Here is an 11,160-nt window from a genome sequence, read left to right as displayed (position 1 = left end):
TTTTAATATTAAAATGTAGACTAGCATGTAAAATGTACAATCTTACAGACTTTATAAAACCCTCACACCTTCCCGGGCCCCCCCCTTCTTTTAGTATGTTCCGCGATCCATGGCCTCACCTACAATTCACGCTAAAAGTATCTGTGTTTTCATTTTTCAAGATCTGTTGACCATTGTAATGTGTCATTTTTAATATAGAAACAAATCAAAATGCAATAAAAACTAAATACGCTAAGTCTTTAAAACTAGCTTTTTTTTTTTTTTTGGTGCGGCACCAGGGTTTATTCGACTTCAGAGTTCAGTTCGTTTGGATAATGTGAACGCTGTTTTCTTAACTCTGGCACGCACCCACGAACCACACCCGAGTCCGTCTAAAAAGGGTGGTCTGTGACCGAGGTAAGTTACGCTTCTGATCACGAAAGTGAACCGCTATTATTAACTTATGAAGTGCTCAAATTGTATGTTTGTTTACTCACTTGCTTTCCTGACAAGTGTGACTGGCGTGCTTCAAGCAGGGAGAAAATATGTCTCATTTCTAAACCTTTGCATTAGAGTCTTGACAAATAGACGCGTGTCTTTCTGTGTTGGCGCTTTGGAAAATAATCTAAACTTTCAAAATCCGAAGTACAAAAATGAAGTGCGCAAACATGTATTAATTTTGCCGTGTGCTGCGTAGTCGTTATCTGGCAACAGGGGTAAACAGCTGCCACACTGATGGTTCAGAACCAAAACCTACCGTGTGAACAGAAATCAGGGTTGCCAAGTCCGGGGTTTTACCGCGAAACTGGGCTCATTTTAAACTCTTGATTTTTCCACGCGGGTTAATGGTTTGACATACTGCATTAAGTATATTTGACTGAAATGCTTGTACTGAATATTTTATATTCTACCAATAATAAAACTGCAGTAGATGTTGAGTTTGGTGAACTAGGGCAACTAAGAAACTACTTTTTAACTGTTGGAAGCAGGGGCTTTTTTTTCCCGTGGGTTAATGGTTTGACATACTGCATAAAGTATATTTGACTGAATGCTTGTACTGAATACATTTTATATTCTACCCATGATAAAAGTGCAGTATGTTAAGTTTTGTCAACAAGGGTGAGTGGTAAGGACCCCTTGAGCTGTGTTTATGATCACTACAACATATTAGATTTTAACAGTCACTGTGAAAAATCCATGTTAGGTATAGAAATAGCATATTTTGAGATATGATATTTAGGATATTGTCATTAGGCTACTTTTGGCCTACACTGTAAAAAACAATTTGTTGAGTCAACTTAAAATAATTTGTAACCTGGCTGCCTTAAATTTTTAAGTTTATTCAACTTGAAATGTTAAATTATACCAAGTGACAACTTAGATATTTTAGTTGAATCAACTTAAAATTTTAAGACAGCTGGGTTACATAACCATCTGTTAAGTTTAGCAAACACAAATATCTAAGTTGTTACTTAGTACAACTTAAGATTTCAAGTTGAATAAACTTATTTTAGTTGACTGAACTTAAAATTTTAAGGCAGCAGGGTAACAAATTATTTTAAGCTGACTCAACAAATTGTATTTTTTATTTTTTACAGTGTATATTTAATTGGCCATTGGTATAGTTTTGTTACACAGACCTGGCAATCCTGAACACAATCCAGTGAGGCCAGGGTGATGGAGGAAAATACACGACACATTCTGTTGGCAACTTTAGGTGTCTATACTCCATATTTTCCTAGAGTGGCCTTTTTGCCTCAGACGTTTGCATAAAAACAGCACATTTGCATTTAGTGTCCAAGTCCTGTGTTTGAGTATGATTTCTCTCTATTTCTGTTGCATCCAGCATTGCTTTAAGGTGGTTGTTTTCCCATCAGGAAACAGACCCCATACATGTCTTGTGATCTGGATCGAATTCAAAAGAGCTATAGGAATAAAAACATGTGCAAAGGTCTCATGCAAATGAACATAAAAGAACATCTCACTGCTCTGAAATTAGGAAGTAACCACATCTCTGAAATCTCGCCCAGGGACCTTTATTAAATGCCTTTCCTTTAAGGCAACACAGGTTAGCTCACAATGAATCAGCAGGAGACGTAGATATAAGAAATATACATTTTATTTATGATAAAAAGATTTTACAAAAACACAAAACCTGAGTAATAAAAGACAGTCATGGATCATGGTACAGGACCCGAGGCTTGGCAGTAGAGAATAAGGGAACAATAGGCCTCCACAGCAGAATACCCTTCCCTCGCACCTGTGCAGCCACCCCCACACACATATACACAACCGCTCAAACCAGCACTCATGAAAGAAACGCCATCACTAGGAATCCACCCCTGCCTTAGGCACTTAAAATACTGAAAAGCCAGTTCATAACCCCTTTAAGTCAAACACAATAGCTGTGCTGTGATTTCAGCTGTATTTACATGTAATATAATCACTAAAAGATCGTTTTACCATTTCACATATAAGCACATGCTCCACTCTTTTCCACAATGGTGGTCCTGTATAATATCAGTGGTAGGCTAATAATAATTACAGCATAATCCTAATTAAAGATTAAAAACAGTTCAACATCAAGTTTCACCCTTGCACAAAAACACAACACGTTTTTTTCAGCGTGTGGTAATGAAATCTTTGTTCAGTCTATAGGACCCAAGCGAACAGTCTCTTATTTACAGGGAGATCAGTTTTCCTTCACAACTTTGTTCTTATCAGACATAATGCCACGTACCTCACACATGCAGAACGTCAGCACTTCACTACATCATTTCCTTGTAATAAAACAATTGCTGATTATGGCTGCGTCCGAAAGCCTAGTCAGCTGACTTACTGCCTCGCTGCCTTATCAGGCAGTGACTTCAAAGGCTGCGAAGGAAACTATAGAAACAGTTTCGGACAGACTTCAGAGGCAGCAGAATGTGACATCGTTGCTAGGTTACCTAATGGTTAAGTTGTAGACTTTGTAGAAAAACAATCTTATACAGTTATATATAAATGCTTTAATAATACATAAAGACCTCAGTGTCATTACCCACCGGAGGTCTGTGCATCGGAGAAGACGACTGAGAATGGCAGCTACTTTTTAAAAAATAAAAACACTGATGCAAGTAATATTGCAGAACAGGTCATTGTTATTAGTGGCTGGTTCATTATTATTGGTAATATATTGTAAATATTATTCTTATTCACTACTCATTTCAACCCTTTTAACATTTTATTAAATACTACTATTACAAACAATATTATTTATTATGCTTTTTACACTATTACGATTCATAAAGTATATCATGGTCAAGAGCTCATCTATTATATAAAGTAACAAGTCTAATTTCACCAGAATATCTTTATTTATATAGCCCACAGTCATGTGAAAAAGTTCCGACACCCTATTGAATTTCATGGTTTTCTGTATCAGGACAAAATAAAACATTATCTGGTCCTTGGCAGGTCTTAAAATTTGGAAAATAAATCCTTAGATAAACATCATCACATGACATATCACACTGTGTCATTATTTAAAAAAAATACAACTGAGAGGGAAAGGCCGTGTGTGACAAAGTTAGGACACCCTATGAGTCAATTTCCTTGTAGCAGCAATAACTTGAAGCATTCATTTTCTATATGACTTTATCAGTCTCTCAGATCGTTCTGGAGGAATTTGGACCACTCTTCTTTTGCTCCAGTTTATTGAGGTTTGTGGGCATTTGCTTATGCACAGCTCTCACCACAGCATTTGAGTCAGGATAAGCTCTGGACTTTGACTGGGCTATTGCAACACCTTGATTCTTTTCTTTTCAGCCATTCTGTTGTAGATTTGATGGTGTGTTTGGGATCATTGTCCTGTTGCAAGACCCAATTTTGGCCCAACATTAGATGTCGGACAAATGCCTTCGCATTTGACTCTAAAATACTTTGATATACAGAGGAGTTCATGGCCAACTCAATGACTGTGAGGTGCCCAGGTCCTGTGGCTACAAAACAAGCCCAAAATGATCAGCCCTCATCCATCATGCCTGTCTTTTGGTATGAGGTGTTTGTGCTGATATGCTCTTTAGGTTTTCACCAAACTAGGCGCTGTGCATTATGGCCAAACATCTCCACTTTGGTCTCGTCTGTTCAAAGGACATTATTCTAGAAGACTTGTGTTTTGTTCAGATGTAACTTTGCAGACCTAAACTGTGCTGCATTGTTTTTTTTATATAGAAGATGCTTTCTTCTGCCAAGCCTTCCAAACATGCCATTTTTGTCCCATATTTTTCTAATGGTATTGTCATGAACTTTATCATTTAACATGTTAACTGAGGCCTGTAGAGTCTGAGGTGTAGTTCTTGGGTTGTCTGCCATTTCTCTGAGCTTTACATGGTCTGATCTTGGGGTGAATTTTCTGGGACGTCCACTCCTGGAAGGAGAGGTGTCTGTTTTCAATGTCTTCCACTTGTGAATAAACTTCAAATTGTTTGGAAATGGCCATATTACTCTTCTCAGATTGATGGCAGCAACAATTGCTTCTCTAAGATGTTTGCTAATGTCTTATCTCCTTGGCATTGTGTTAACACACACCTGAAGGCTCCAGATCAGCAAACTGCCAAAGCTTTTGCGTTTATAGAAGCGCTCAGACTTGCTGATGATCAGTTAATCAAAGGTATTTGATTAGCAGTGCTTGACTGTTATTTACCCTCTTAATTCCAGTAAAGGTGTCCTTACTTTGTCACACATGGCTTTTCCATTTTGGCTTTATTTTTGTTCAGTAAATAATGATTTTAAGAGCGGCCAAGGACCAGTTTTGTTTTAATGATGTCCTGATTCAGAAAACCATGGAATTCAGTAGGGTGTCCTAACTTTTTCACATGACTGTATATGACGCACACGCACAGGATTGTGGGAAATCGAAGGCAGCGAAGGATACATCTATGCTGCCTTCAAAATTCCATCAGAAGAAGGTACCTCCAGAGACAGGAAGTGAAGCAGAATTAGAATTCGGACGTGCCTTGATGCCTTCCTGCCTTTGAATGCTGCCTCCAAAGGCAGCATTTTAGAGCTTTTGGATGCAGCCTATACGTTACGTTATTACGCATTTCATCAGTTTGTTTTTTTTTTCTCATGTTTCGGAGAACACCTTAATGTTTCAGAGTACATCTTAAGGTTAGTCTTACAAAAGGTCATTTATAAATACACACACACACACGCACACATTTCTCTCATTCTCTCTCAGGAAAAGAGAGGCTGGGTTAAGGTTAAATGCTAATTAACATAGCCTACTGCCACTAATTGTCTTTAGAGAACATGTTATTGTTCTGTTGGTGTACAACATACATTTTATATTCTTACATTAACAATCTATTCAGTATTCTAATCATTAAAGCCAAGTATAAATTTCATCAAGTTAGTGTTTTTAAGCATTTTACATTTATTCAAAAAATAATAACTCAAGGCAGTAACAATTTAAATGTATAATTTTTAGTGAACTAAAGTTCAGCTATTCTTTTCACTAGTTAGCTTTTAACTATTTTTGATTTTTTTTTCATCACAGCTCTGTAAACATTGGTCACAGAGATGTACTTTCTGCTGTAATTATACTTGCTGTTGCTGTTAGACAAAGTTTCTTTAGAAAAACGAGTGATTAATACACCTTTTAATGTAACATTTTGTGATTCTGGCGTTGTTTTATTTTTGTACTGTGAATTTCCTCCAATATTTTAAGGAGACACCGCCTCGCCTCCTCGGAGGAAACGCCCCTGATCTTAATGTAGAGCTCTTTTGTTCCTACTAGCTGTAATCAGGCATAATGTCACCTACCTTACACATGCAGAGCATATGTCATCACTTTCCTACATCATTTCCTTGTGACAAAACAACCACTAATTATATGTTACATTATGAGGTGTTAGAATTGTTTATGTTTCAGACTACAGCTTACGGTTAGTTTTACAGAAGGTTTTATATATTTATATAATGAATGAATATCTGCTAATGAATTTCTATAAACAGTCTCCCAGTTGTTTTGCACTGGGATTTCTCTTGTTCCCTCTCAGGAAAAGATGGGCTGGGTTAAATGCTATTGCTGAGCAACATCGCCTGCTGTCAGTAATTGTTTTTAAAGAACGTTCTTGTTCCGTCTAAATGTACAACCAGTTTGAGAATACCTGTTTATTCTGTTGTTTATATAGATCTGAATATCATATTATAGCTAATCTAGATAACATTATAGTAGTACAGTACACTTATTGCAGGTTCAGTTACACAGAAGTGATTCGTATTAAAAATGTGAGGACAGTTAAAGGGCAGTCATTGTTAAATATTATATATTTAATATAAGATTAATTTATTCAGTATTTAAAAGGTAGGGCCATCTCTGTTATGCTCTATGCTTTAATATGTTACTGTAAAATAAATTAACTTTTAATAAAACAAAAGAAATAGCTTTGAGCAAGTGAACAAGAGGTTGTTTTGATTTTTGGTTTGTTCTTTTATTTGTTTTATATGGTTCATTGTACAGAAATTTGTCTTTTTTCCCAGATTTATTCTATGGCTACACTGAACATGTTTTATGCTTTTTCACAATTAAAAAAATGTACCTTGACATTGACTTTCGATCAAACTGTCTAGTCACGTGATTTCAAGAAACGAGTCGCATTTACACGCTTCCGACCAGCAGACATCACTAGCACATGCTGTTTCTAACGCGCTTCGGAACAGTGAATCATTTTGTGAAATAATTGACTCCATCGATTCAAAGCTTTTTTCGTTATCGACCACGTTGAATATTGAAACAACTTACATTTAGCGTCTGTTCTTCACGAAAGTACCAGTCTCTGTAAAGACCATCAAAAATTGCCAATGCCGACTATATTTCAAGTCGTTATGGCGGAGTATTGGGTAAAGTTTTCAATTAGCAATAATCGCGTCTCGGATAAATCTCATAGGCTACGATACTGCCACTGCGCAAAGCTAAAAAAATAAATACATAAAAAAATAAACTGTCAGTATTACCCCAAACACGCCTCACTTCACACGGACGGTAACCAAAATAATAGAACCTGTATTAACAATTTCTTTTGCCTTTTCTTTGTTTATGCAGCTACTGTGAAAACCTTTTTTTTTTTTTAATATCAAGTTTTTATTACTATTTCTATAATTATAATGTAATCACAGTGATCTTTTTTTTTTTTTTTAAATCATGGTACTATTTTCTTAAAAAAAAAGAGAGAGAGAGAGAGATGAAAAAGTCTTTAAAAGATCACTAGGATGTAAAATATATATATGTATATATATATATATATAGTGTGTGTGTGTAATGCATGCATGTGTGTTTATATGTAATTTAGGCTTTCTTCTCAACCTATATCGCAAAAGGTTTCAATACTCAAAGCTTTACGGTGTGCGGTGTGGCCATCTTGTGCTTATATCAATGTATAGCACGTGCTAAACGGATATGTTACGCTGGTTTCACCTTGGATTCCTTATTTAATTAAATTAAATTTTATTTTATTTTAAGAGACAAACTGAAATATATACATTGTCAAACTGATAATTTGACTTATAGTGTCAATAAAACACATGAATTAAATGAAACGTAAATGCATATGTATTAAATCCGGCATCTGTCTATTTTAACTATATTAAAGTTAATTTAGGTGTCATAAAAAAATGACATTTGAAAAACAAACAAAAAACAAATGTAGCCTATCATAAAATAGGAAAAGTCAGTTCGGATGTCATAGATCACATGCTTAGTAGTAATGGACGCTTTCGATCAAACTGTCTAGTCACGTGATTTCAAGAAACGAGTCGCATTTACACATTTTTGACCAGCAAACATCACTAGCACGTGCTGTTTCTAATGCGCATCGGAAAAGTGAATCATTTTGTAAAAAAATTGAATCAATCGATTCAAAGCTTTCGTAAGATTATGAAGCTTCTTCATTATCAACTACGTAACTAATTCACACTGAATTTCTATTTTTCACAAAAATATTAGTCTCCGCAAAGACCGTCAAAAATTGCCAATGCCGACTATATTTCAAGTCGTCATGGCGGGGTATTGGGTAAAGTTTTCAATTAGCAATAATCGCGCCTCGGATAAACCTCATCGGCTACGATACTGCCACTGCGCAAAGCTGAAGAGTGAACGTCTGACAGTCAGTATTACCCCAAACACGCCTCACTTCACACAGACGGTAACCAAAACAATAGCACCTGTTTTAACAATTTCGTTTGCCTTTTCTATACAGCTACTGTGAAAACGTTTATTTATTTATTTTTCTTCTAAATGTCAAGTTTTTATTTCTATTTATATAATTACAATGTGCCCCATCCTAGTGATCTTTTAAAAAAAAATAATGGTACTATTTTCTTAAAAAGAAAAAAAAGAGAGATAAAGAAAAGAAAAAGTCTTTAAAAGATCACTAGGATGTAAAAATATATATATAGTGTGTGTGTGTGTAATGCATGCATGTGTGTGTTTATATGTAATTTAGGCTTTCTTCTCAACCTATATCGCAAAAGGTTTCAATACTCAAAGCTTTACGGTGTGCGGTGTGGCCATCTTGTGCTTATATCAATGTATAGCACGTGCTAAACGGATATGTTACACCTGCTGTTTTCACCTATGGTTTTGCAGCTGATCTTCATTTTATTTTATTTTATTTTATTTAAGAGACTGACTGAAATATATAGATTGTCAAACTGATAATTTGACTTATTAGTGCCAATAAAAGACACGAATTAAATGTAACGTATATGTATTAAATCCGGCATGTCTATTTTAACTATATTAAAGTTAATTTGGATGTCATATAAAAATAATGACATTTGAAAAACACAAAAAACGGTGTAATGCAGCCTATCATAAAATAGGAGAAGTCAGTTCGGAGTCGCATTTACACACTTCCGACCAGCAGACATCACTAGCACGTGGTGTTTCAAACGCGCTTCGGGATAGTAAATCATTTTGTGAAACAATTGAATCAATCGATTCGAGGATTTCGTAAAATTTTAAAGCTTTTTCATTATCGATCACATTCACCATTTAATTAATTTACATTTAATTTCTATTTTTCACAAAACTATCAGTCTCCACAAAGACCGTCAAAAATTGCCAATGTCGACCAGGGGCTTTTCTAGGATTTTAAAACGTCCGGGGCTGGTGCCAAAACATCAGGGGCTAGTGGTAGCGGGTGGGAGCTCATATCATGCTCACGTAAGATTTTGTTAGACACAAGTGGTTGAACCTGGATCCTTCTAGGTGGGTCCGGGGGCATTAAACTGGGTGTTAAAGACCTTGTCACACTATTAACAATAGTAAATAGTAATCACTGCAAATAGCAAACATATCAAAGTATTATAACAAAATTATAACATTACAAAAATATGTATTTATTTAAAAAAAAAAATGTATTTATAACTGTAACAAATGTATAGTTGAATGCAGAAATAGGACCCTATTTTTTTTTTCCCCCAAATTCTGTTTTATTTTATTTTTTTCAAATTCTGTTTTCTGTTTTCATTTTTCTGGTCTTCTTTTTAATGGTTAAATTTAATGATCATGTATTTGATCATGTGTAATTAATTAAAACCATTAATCTTATACAATTTACCGTCAATTAATCAAAAGTTAAGAAAAATTACATGTTTAGGACCCTGTGAAATGTTCAATTTTTTTCTCACTTTACGTTTTATTGGTACCAAATATGATTTAGCATGTATGTTTATTTGAATGCATAAAAACAGCTTTTATTTATGTTTACAATAGCCTTATGAAAGTCTGTTTTGTGTGTTTTTCTGGTTATCAGATAAAGGTATAAAATATTGATTTAATTGATCTTTTAATGAAAATTATATATATATATTTTGGCAAATAAAGGTGATTTACAATGTAAAACATGGAAGAAATATTGTGTGAAAAAAAAATGTATACATTTTTATTAATTAATAGTAGTAGGCACGTACATTATACTGAATGATTAATAAAGTTAAACCGAACTTTTATTTTGACGGGTTGCCGACTTGCCGTTAATACTTTTAAATTTCTGTGTATATATTTGACACTTGTTTTACTCAATTAAAACTTATTTATGCCCTCCTTTAGTGAAACGGCAGACGCTGAAATCACTGCGCATGCCAGTATTACATGTGTAGAAAACGAAACCGCGCATCCGCGCCGTTCACTCATAAAAAGACACGCAGAACATGCAGGATTCATATTTAAATAGTCTTTAGCGGCATAATATTTACAGATACCAGACTTGATATAAGTTTAATGACCAACTTTTGATTAAATCATTCAAACATTGTCAAATTCCGTGGAAATCATAGAGCCATACACAAAAAAACATTCGGGGCTGGAGTAAAAACTTTCGGGGCTCGAGCCCCCAATGATTAGCCCTAGCGACGCCCCTGATGCTGACTATATTTCAAGTCGTCATGGCGGGGTATTGCAGCTGATCTTCATTTTATTTTATTTTATTTTATTTAAGAGAGTGACTGAAAGATATATGTCAAACTGATTATTTTACTTATTTTAGTGCCAATAAAAGATATGAATTAAATGAAACGTAAATTAATTAAATCCGGCATCTGTCTATTTTAACTATATTTACGTTGTGGGTGTCAATTAAAAATAATGACATTTGAAAAACAAACAAAAAAGATTGGTGTAATGTAGCCTGTCATAAAATAGAAAAGTCTGTTCAGGCGTCATAGCTCACGTGTTTTCTTACAGCGCTGTCATGTGAAATGTACAGTGCAGTTTCATTTGGTTAGAAGTGATGGACGCTTTCGATCAAACTGCCAAAAGTCACGTGATTTGAGTAAACTAGGCTTAGTTTTAAAAGCTGTTTTCATGTAGTGATGGGTCGTTCTTGAACGATTCGTTCATTTTGAACGAATCTTTAATGTGACTCGGGACGAAAGAGTAGCCTCGGGGAGTGATTCGTTCAGTCGCGCATGCGCAACATCCTATTAGGTTCTGTACCGGAATTAGTTCACCTGTTTTAGAGTCGTTCGTTCACCTTATGGGGCTGTCACGTGATGAACGAACGACTCAAACCCGAAGACTCAAAAGATGAACTAATCAATTCTCCTTCCGGCTCAGGCTGCATAGGTTAACATTACGGGGATGTCACGTGATGAACGAACGACTCAAACCCGAAGACTCATAAGATGAACTAATCA

At 35.2% G+C, this 11,160-nt stretch overlaps 2 non-coding genes across 2 annotated transcripts; both read right to left on the bottom strand.

Moving 5' to 3' along the window:
* Nucleotides 1–6,797: 6,797 nt before the first annotated feature.
* Nucleotides 6,798–6,938, bottom strand: LOC127157161 (U4 spliceosomal RNA). Its single transcript, XR_007825843.1, has one exon. It is a non-coding gene; the product is annotated as a U4 spliceosomal RNA (small nuclear RNA).
* A 1,028-nt stretch (nucleotides 6,939–7,966) lies between these two features.
* LOC127157160 (U4 spliceosomal RNA) lies at nucleotides 7,967–8,107 on the bottom strand. The gene has a single exon (XR_007825842.1). It is a non-coding gene; the product is annotated as a U4 spliceosomal RNA (small nuclear RNA).
* Nucleotides 8,108–11,160: the final 3,053 nt, after the last annotated feature.

Source organism: Labeo rohita, chromosome 25 (genome assembly GCF_022985175.1).
Source record: "Labeo rohita strain BAU-BD-2019 chromosome 25, IGBB_LRoh.1.0, whole genome shotgun sequence".
Taxonomy (NCBI): Eukaryota; Metazoa; Chordata; class Actinopteri; order Cypriniformes; family Cyprinidae; genus Labeo; species Labeo rohita.
The sequence above is the reverse complement of the archived record's forward strand: the minus strand, read 5'-3'. Positions and strand labels throughout refer to the sequence as shown.